Here is a 10,000-nt window from a genome sequence, read left to right on the forward strand (position 1 = left end):
TAAATTTAATCTAACAATCAGCTTAATCTAATACATCATAACGCCCTCCTCGTATTCCTGACCGTCTTGGAGACACGCCCAACATTCCTGATCTCTTCCTTACCTCTAATCCTGCTTATGTTGTTATCCTATCATTTTCTCTTGTTAACACTGTTTTGCCCTTGGTTGGCCTTCTCTCATACATAAAAAAAAAAAAAAACCTAAATGTACCCTAACTTCATTCGACCCCAAATAACATAATCTAGAAAAATAAAATGAATAGAAATAAGCAAAAACGTCCTTATTTCATTTAGACCATTTCATTTTATTTTCTCCTTTTTTTCCGGTTAACTGTATACTTTTCCTATTATCATTTTTTGTAAAGATAAAAAAAAGTTGAATTCAAACTAATCGCCACTAAAAAGAATGGTTATCGTCAGTTTCATTAAAGCATTTTCATATTTTTCCTCCTTTTTTTCCGCTGACGACATAGTTTAATATTTATTGCCACGAGAGAGAGAGAGAGAGAGAGAGAGAGAGAGAATTATAGGTATGGTGTGTGTGTGTGTGTGTGTGTGTGTGTGTGTGTGTGTGTGTGTGTGTGTGTGTGTGTGTGTGTGTGTGTGTGTGTGTGTGTGCGTAATATACCTCACCTCGGTAGCCTGCTGGTTACCCAGCCAGTCTTCCCCATTACGGAGCGAGCTCAGACCTCATAGACCGATCTTCGGGTAGGACTGAGACCACATCACAATCCATACACCGGGAAAGCGAGGCCACGACCCCTCGAGTTACATCCCGTACCTATTTACTGCTAGGTGAACACACCCCACACATTAAGAGGCTTGCTCATTTGCCTCGCCGCTTACCGGGATTCGAACCCGGACCCTCTCGGTTGTGAGTCGAGCGTGCTAACCACTACACTACGCGGTGTGTGTGTGTGTGTGTGTGTGTGTGTGTGTGTGTGTGTGTGTGTGTGTGTGTGTGTGTGTGTGTGTGTAATTCCTCCACACTCTTAGGGATCACGTTCTCAAGTCATAATCTTCTCGAACTTATTGTCTATAAAAATAGTCATTTTCTCATTTTCTCTGAAAGATCACCATATTTTTTACTCTTCGCTTTCTTTGCTGCTGTTACTCCGTCTGACGTGCTGTACGAACAAGGAGAGAAAGAAACACACACACACACACACACACACACACACACAACTATAATCTAATCAGCCTAATATAATTTCTCCAAGATTCTAACCTAACTAAAATACTCTAATTTACCTTTAACTAACCAAGCATAACCTCACGGAGCTAAATCAAAGCCAAGCTAACGTAACCTAACCTAACGTAACGTAACTTCACCTGAGTCTACATTAACTTATCATACCATTATTACACCTTACCTAACCTACTCAAAACATAACTTCACCTAACCTAACCGAACTGAATCATTAATACACGTAACTGGATATCAACCTTAATCTAACCTAACGTACGCCTTCCTCAACTCCTAACCTAACCTATAACCTAATCTACCCTAACCTAACCTATCTGAACCTAACGTAATCTAACCTTACATTAGTTCAGCATAGCCATAATTTTTTCCAACATTACTTGCTATTAATACAATACTAATTTACACTAAGCACGTTGCATTGTTATCTAGAAGAGAATTGAAAAGAAAAGAAAAAAAAACTATCATTATTAACTCCTCCTTGGTCTGTTCCTGTCATTAATTTCTCCATTATCACCATTATCTAGTTTTTTTTTTTCATCCCTATTATCATTCCTTATTGGTTCTTCTTCACCACTACTACTTCATCAATCAACATTACCTCCCTTCCCTTTCCTTCACCACAATCACTTATCACTGTTTATTTGTACCATAGCCTTCCTCTGTCATCACAATCACCATTATTATCACTTATTTCTCCTTTATCCTTTCTTTTCTCCATCAGTCACTACAGCCGTCATTTCTTTCTACTCCTTTCCCCTCATCACCACAATATCAATTTATCCCTCCAGTAACTATCATCTTTTATTTCATTATCGTGAATATTTTGCTCATTATCACATTCCTAGTCAATATATTTCTTCACCATTAAACCATATCTCTAATATCACCATCCTTTTATTTCAACTACGACATTCTCCTACTATTACTACTATTACTACCGTGTACACTTCTATCACATCATCACTTTCACTGTTTTGTTTGACCTCATTCATACTTTTTTCCCCTACTGTCTTTGGGCAATAAAAGATACGATGAAAAGAGACCCACTAAGATATACTAGTCCTATATAAACCTTCACCATTATCATCACGTCCAAATGTTAAAAGGGATAAAAAAAGGTACATCAAGTGCAAATATAGATAACAGAGATAAGTAAGACGGAGAAATAGATAAGGAAAACAGATCAATAGTTAAGTTAGTAAACAAACAGATGAATAAATGAACGTAGGAATGAATAATTGATTAGTGAACATCATAATTTACCAGAATGCAAAGAGTCAATATAGTCTTCCAGGAGTTTGTAAATAGACGAATGAAAAGATGAATAAGTGCAAAGGTAAACACACGGTACAGATGAGTCAAGGTCGATAAGAGCAAACAGATACCACTCAATTCCTCGCCACTCTCTCTCTCTCTCTCTCTCTCTCTCTCTCTCTCTCTCTCTCACACACACACACACATTTAAGCAGACACTAGGGAAGGTATACAGACATACACATGTCTACATCCACACAGTAAAAGACATAACATCCTGATGCACGCACAAACGCATGCACGCAATGTACGCACACACACACACACACACACACACACACAAAACGAAGCGTAGCGTAGCACACGGCCCGCACACACAAGAGTAACTCTTACTTACACACACACACACATAATACTAAAAAACGTACCCGTCTCTATAGACCGTGTGCAATGAATCAAACTTTCAACACACACACACACAAAATTCTAAAAACGTATCCGTTTCTAAAGGTCGTGTGCAATGAATCAAACTTTCAATTCTACACACACACACACACACACACAAACACACACACAAAATTCTAAAAACGTATCCGTTTCTAAAGGTCGTGTGCAATGAATCAAACTTTCAATTCTACACACACACACACACACACACACACACACACACACACACACACACACACACACACACACACACACACACACACACACACACACACACACACACACACACACACACACACACCTTGAATGTGCCACAGCGACACTGCCACCGTATCACACCAGTATTATCGAGAAAACCACACGCCACGGACCTAACACCACACCACACCACACCAAGTCACCCCTTCAACACCGGTAATCATCTACTTTAAGTTAGGTTAGGTTAGGTTAAGGTAGAGTAGGATAAGATAGGATAGGAAAGGATAGGTTAGGTTGAGGCCAAGGTAAGGTAAGGTGAGGTAGGGTAGGGAAGGGAAGGGAAGGGAAGGGAAGGGAAGGGAAGGGAAGGGAAGGGAAGGGTAGGGCAGGGTAAGGTAAGGTAAGGTAAGGTAAGGTAAGGTAAGGTAGGGTAAAGTAGGGTAGGGTAGGGTAGGGTAGGTAGGGTAGGTAGGGCAGGGCAGGGCAGGGCAGGGCGGGTTGGGGTGGGGTGGGGTAGGGTAGGGTAGGGTAGGGTAGGGTAGGGTAGGGCAGGGCAGGGCAGGGCAGGGCAGGGTGGGGTAGGGAAGGGAAGGGAAGGGAAGGGAAGGGAAGGGAAGGGTAGGGTAGGGTAGGGTAGGGTAGGGCAGGGCAGGGCAGGGTGGGGTAGGGTAGGAAGGAAGGAAGGAAGGAAGGAAGGAAGGAAGGGTAGGGTAGGGTAGGGTAGGGTAGGGTAGGGTAGGTTAATTTAGGCAAGGATAGGTTAAATGAGTTGGTCGGTGTCTAATTTCATATAATTCAATACATACATAAAATAGTCGCAGTGAGAGTAAATAACTTCTGTATGTGGCGATACGATGAAAGAACAAACAATTAACATTACAACCACCCCCCCCACCACCACCACAAGCCATCATTTCACCACTGTTAAGACACTACAAAAGAAGAAACCACCACCATCACCACCACCACAACCACCACTACAAACCATCCCTTCACCACAACATCAACACACTATAATAGAAGAGCTTAACAACCACAACCACCGCCACCACACCCCTATCTCACCATCACCACCATAACCACATCCCTCCACCATTATCACCACCACCACCAACAACAACAACCACCACATTCTCTACAGCTTAAAAAAGTTTGATACCGAACAGAAAGGTGTTATGGTGAGCGGAGAGCGTGGTTAGGTTCGTCAGGCAGAGGCCATTTGCTAACAGTGTCCGGGAAGGGATTCAATGACTCGTCTCACTGCTTTGGTTCACTCGTTCGAGCCTCGGTACGAACCACTTGGCTTCAGGTTACAGTTTTGTTCAATTTTCTTTTTCTTTTTTCATACGTTCTTGTTTATTTTTATTGATCGTGTGTTTTGTTCAGATTTTTCCCATTCTTTTACCACACTTTTTTTTTATTATCTTTTTTATTTGTTATGTGTGTCTGTGTGTGACTGGTGTTACGGTTACATATTTCCACATTGGAGGGATGGAGTGATCAGTAAGCAGTATCACGTCCGTCTCACTCTGGCTACGGAAAATACGTCTCTTCCTAACTTAATACTATACGAATAACACTAATACATTTTTTTTTTTTTTCAGGTCTGAGAAACTAACGTGTATTTTCATTGCCGAGTTACTAGTACGTATAACACTCCTCTATCCTCTTGTTTTCTTTTTCTTAAGGCCCAAAGAAAACTTATGTCTCTTTTTATTGGTTACGTTCATATACGTATCACATTAATTCTTTAAGTCACCGCCGCAATGTTGCATCTTTATCTGTCTTCTACCGCTGTTTTCATGCTGTCTGCTCTTCTGAACTTGCTAACTGCTTGCCTTCCCCCCTCCTGCGGCCTCGCTGCACAAGACTCTCTACTTCTTCTCATCCCTATTCTGTCCATCTTCCTAATGCAAGAGTTAACCAGTATCTTCACTCCTTCATTCCCTACACTGGTAAACTCTGGAACTCTCTACCTGTGTCTGTATTTCCACCTGCCTATGACTTAAACTTTTCAAAAGAGGAGTGTCAAGACACCTCTTACGTTAACTGGACCCTCCTTTTAGATTTTTTTTTTTTTTCTCTTTCTCCTACTTTCCTCTTCACAGGGCCTGGCAACCAGCGGGATTTTTTTTTTCTCCAACACTTTGTTTTCCCTTGGCCAGTGCCCTTGTAATGTAAAAAAAAAAAAAAAAAAATCTAAACTTTTTTTCTTTTCTTTTAAGACCAAACTAATGTGTCTTTATATTGGTGACTTATACTATTAATTTAACGTCTTTTTTTTACACAAACTTGACTAATGTGTCTTTTTACTGATGACTTACTAATAAATATAATTCATCGTCTTTCTTTTACTAACTAATGTCTTTTATTGGTGGCTTATTGATCCATACATTATCCTTGTTTCCCATACCCACCAAACTACATAACCACCACTTACTCATTAATCCCTTCCATACTGAGACCATTTTTACCTTGATTTTTGTGTGTGATTAGACTATTTTATATGCATTAGGATGGAGGGACGAAGATTAATGGCCACAGTCTTCACTATTCTAATCCCGACATTGGTTTCTGAAGCTGTATGGAATCACTAAATAGCATGCAGAATGAATATGGAAACGCGTCATGGCACTAAAGGCGTTAAAAACTATCCATATAGCAAAAAAGATCAAACTTATGTGTAATACCAGCGAAAGAACTGACTGACAATGATGCAAAGTATAGTGCGTTACTTGGCATAAAAAAAGAGAGAATAATTATGATCTAAGCACTAACTTTTACCCTGATCGTCATTGAATAATTAATTATCTTGTAACTGTCTTTACCGTAGCATTGCAAGTATCACCTAACCAAATGTAGTTAAAGAGTCGTCTACCTTACCAATTTTGCCCCATAAGGTAGTAAGGCATTATCATCTAAGCATTACAAGGATCTTTTCCCCTACAAGTCAAAGAATCATCTAGTTACTATTATTAGAATGTTATCCTGAAGACCGCGGCAGAACAAGTCACAACTGGCAGATGGAGGAGAGAGAGAGGCCAGTTGCAACCACTATTATCCTTCACGTAGCAGTTTGAGTATTATTGCCTACCAAAAGTAAAGAATCAGTCTACCTTATTAACTTGGAATAAAAGAATCGTCTGCCAAAGAGAAACAGGCGTAATATTTGCAACACTAGCCATTACACTTACATCTTGAGAATTACCTTTTTACTCATGTTGCTTTCTACCCTCCATTCACCAAGCACTGCGCACTGACTGCCCTGTGTGTCCTGCTGTCTCATCAAATAACTCCTCAAATCACTGCCTCACTGCTCACACCACTCTCTCCATATGCACACTAAACAACACCTCATAACTGAGCACTGTGCATCACTATACCTTGAGTGCATAATAGCCAAGCCTCCGCCACCTCAGCAGCGGAAGCCACACCATACCTCACCCCAGCCCTCGCCCTCGTCCCCGCCCCTCCCCTCGCCCATAGCTGAAGATAGACGGGTATTATTTTTAACTCCACCATCACCCCGTGCACGTCACAATAACAAGCCCAGGGTTCGTATACAGAACCGACTATTTTCCAAGGCCACAGAGATGATTAGCGGGGTTTTCAAGAGTGTTTTTCAAGTTGACAATGTAGAAATCTTGCTACTCTGCCTCTAGTACCGTCAAAACACCTTACTCGTTTACATTTAAATGAACCCTCTTGAAATAGTGGAGGCGAAGCCGAGAATACGACTCTACTCTACCAAGCCCTTCCACAGACCACTCCTCGCTTCCTCTGCCCCCGTCACGCCATCCCAACTCAAGTTCCCTTCATGCAGTGCTCCTTACACCTATTCGGTCCGCTTACAGCCAACCACGCCCTTTTGTCACGCCCCTTCGACTCCTTAGCTTCCCTCTCAGTGACCAACATGCCCATTCATACCACTCCTTGCTTTCTATCATGCCCACTCGTTTATCTCTCTCTCTGTGAGCAAAATTCCCACTCACTCATCCCTTTGTGTCTAAAATGCCCACTACCTAATCCCTTTCAGTGCTCAAAATGCCCACCCACCCATCCCTCAGTACCCAAAAATGCCTCACTCATTCCACTCAGCCCTAAAATAACCACTCGTCCACCCCTCTCAGCCCTAAAATGCCAAATCACCCATCCCTTTCAACCCTAAAATAACCACTCGTCCACCACCCTAAGCCCTAAAATGCCCACTCACCAACCTAACAGTGCCCACCAGCCCAGTCCACCCCTGCATACCCGACACGCCCACCACAACACCCCTCAGTCCTTCACACGCCCACCACACCTCAGTGCCAGTCATGCGGTGCCAGAATTCCCAATCAATCACTGCCTGCCATGCACGTCACACCCCGCCACACCCACCCACCCCTCCCACTGTCTGTTATGCTAAGGTCACCCTCTCACTACCCGCCATAAACCAGTATTCAATAACGCTTAGTTCTATCACCATGACTCAAAGACCACAGATGATCAGACGGGTTCCCAAGACAGTGTGTCCTGTAATTAACCCTTTTCAGTACTGGAACACATTTTTATCATGAATTTTTTAGATTAGACGACTTTGTTTACATTAGGAAGGGTTTGTGGAAGTCGGAAGATTAATGGCCAGTCTTCACTACCTTAAGTTATCTTAATCCCTACATAAGTTTCTAAAGCTGTATAAAGTCACTAAACAGGCAAAATGAATATTACAGCACGTTATGATACTGAAGGGGTTAATGTAGGAATATTATCAATCTGTAACTAAAACTATTGAAACCATTAATTTTTCGTGTTATTTCAGCTCCATGGAATGCGGTGTGGTTCACGAGTGTTTCAAAATGTGATTCATGCATCGGTCTCAACCTTGTCTGTCTTCCCAAGAATGTGTGTCCTGTTACTAATGTAAAAATATTGTCAATTTTTATTTATACCATTTGGACTTTTCACGGGAATTTATGGGCTAAAGGGGATACATTTTAGGGTACCTCCTATCTCAAAGCCCACCCGCTAGGAAACCGTTGCCCCGAGTGAGGAAGCCCAACCTGCACTCGGACCGTGGACAGGATCCGAACCCGTGCGCTTGGAGACCCCTCGAACTCCAAAGCACGCATGCTTCCACTGTACAACTGTGCAACCATGAAATATTCGCGTTACTTCAGCTACAGAGTTTTTGTATGTAGCAGCAGTGTAGTAGTTTCAAAATGTGGTTGATGCTTCGGTTTCAATCCTGTCTATATTCCCAAGTGTGTGTGTCCTATTACTAATGTAAGAATACTGTCAATCTCTCACTAGAAATACTGCAACCATGAAATATTCGTGTTACTTCAGCTACGTAGTTTTTTTTTTTTTTTGTAAGCAGTGGCAGTGTGGTTCATGTATTTCAAAGTGTGGTTCATGCTTAGGTCTCATTTTGTCTGTATTCCCAAGATTGATTGATCTGTTGATAATGTAGGGATGCTATTTATCTTTCACTAGAACTATTGCAACCATTAAATATTCGTGTTACTTCACCTAAATGGATTTTTTTTTTTTGCATGTAGTAGCAGTGCATGTAGTTGTTTCAAAGTGTGGTTCAGGCTTCGGTCTCTAATTTGTATGTATTCCCAAGAGTGTGTCTCCTGTTATTAATGTAAGAATACTGTCAATTTCTCACTAGAACTATTGCAACCATTATATATTCGTGTTACTTCACCTAAATGGGCTATTTTGCATGTAGTAGCAGTGTAGTTGCTTCAAAGTGTGGTTCATGCTTCTCTCTCTATCTTGCCTGTATTCCCAAGAGTGTTTGTCCTGTTATTAACGTAGTAATATAAACAATCCCTCACTAGAACTACTGAAATCATTAAATATTTGTGTTGCTTCAGCTTACATGGAGTTTTTTGCATGTAGTGGTGGTGTGATTCAATAGTGTTTCAAAATAGGTTCATGCTTTGGTTTCAACCTTGTCTGTATTCCCAAGAGTGTGTGTGTCGTTACTAATATAGGAATGTTATCAATCTGTCACTAAAGCTACTGCATTATTATTTCAGCTACATTGACTTCTTTGCATGTAGTGGTGGTGTGATTCAAGTGTTTCAAAATATCGTCCCAAGCCTCTCTGCACTCCCCGCAACACCTGGACACCAACACGACAACACTACACAGGTGACGCAATACCACACATCGTCTAGTTATCTTCACAATACCACCTTCCTTTAGTTCTCAATGTAATATCGCTTAACAATATCTTTAGCATCATCATGTAACTACTATCATCTTTGTTCTGATAGTTAAGGAATCATCGTCAAACTATCACCACATTGTCTTTAGAGATAGTCAGAATAATCGCCTATATATTTATCAAAGCTAAATAACTATCCTCTAACTAATATTTTTTCCTCTGATAGTACAAGTTTTTATCTTTGTTCTAGTAGTTAAAGAATCCTCTAACTAGAACTATATTCATCCTAGTTGTAGAGAAAGAATAATCGCCTATACATTTGCCAGTGGTCAATGAATTATCATCTATGTATTATTTTTGCTCTGATAAATAGTTCAAGTTTTATCTTTGCTGTAGTAGTCAAAGAATCACCTAATTAGTATTATATTTATTCTAGTAGAACTGAAATAATAATCACCTATATATTTACCACAGTAGTCAAAAAATTATCCATATATTATTTTTGCTTTAATAGTCCAAGTTTATTTTCTATCTTTGTTCTAGTAATCGACGTATCATCGAACTAGTATCATATTTGCTCTAGAATAATCGCCTTTATATTTGCCGCAGCAGTAAAAAAAAACATCTAACTAATATTTATTGCTCTGATGATGCTTCGTCTTACCAGCGAAGCATGATCTCCTCCCCTTGATGACTCTTGCACGACAGCTGGCAGGCCAAAGACGCAGCTAGGAT

The 10,000-nt window shown here is 40.7% G+C and overlaps 1 protein-coding gene and 1 long non-coding RNA gene across 6 annotated transcripts in view; one reads left to right on the forward strand and one right to left on the reverse strand.

The window, feature by feature from the left end:
- LOC123519236 (zinc transporter 1-like) overlaps positions 1-10,000 on the reverse strand; it is a 68,515-nt gene that overhangs the window by 29,929 nt on the left and 28,586 nt on the right. The window contains exon 1 of one of the 5 annotated variants that reach the window (XM_045280367.1): positions 6,314-6,493. The exons of 3 other annotated variants lie outside the window; for them this stretch is intronic. The gene's annotated coding sequence lies outside the window, so the exon portion shown is untranslated. Of the gene's footprint in view, positions 1-6,313; positions 6,494-10,000 lie in introns of those variants that run through there. One more of the 5 variants, XM_045280363.1, reaches the window with a different exon arrangement.
- Positions 2,847-9,894, forward strand: LOC123519237. Its single transcript, XR_006678975.1, has 3 exons — positions 2,847-3,321; positions 4,710-4,749; positions 7,907-9,894. It is a non-coding gene; the product is annotated as an uncharacterized LOC123519237 (long non-coding RNA).

The sequence above is a fragment of the Portunus trituberculatus genome, chromosome 45 (genome assembly GCF_017591435.1).
Source record: "Portunus trituberculatus isolate SZX2019 chromosome 45, ASM1759143v1, whole genome shotgun sequence".
Classification (NCBI taxonomy): Eukaryota; Metazoa; Arthropoda; class Malacostraca; order Decapoda; family Portunidae; genus Portunus; species Portunus trituberculatus.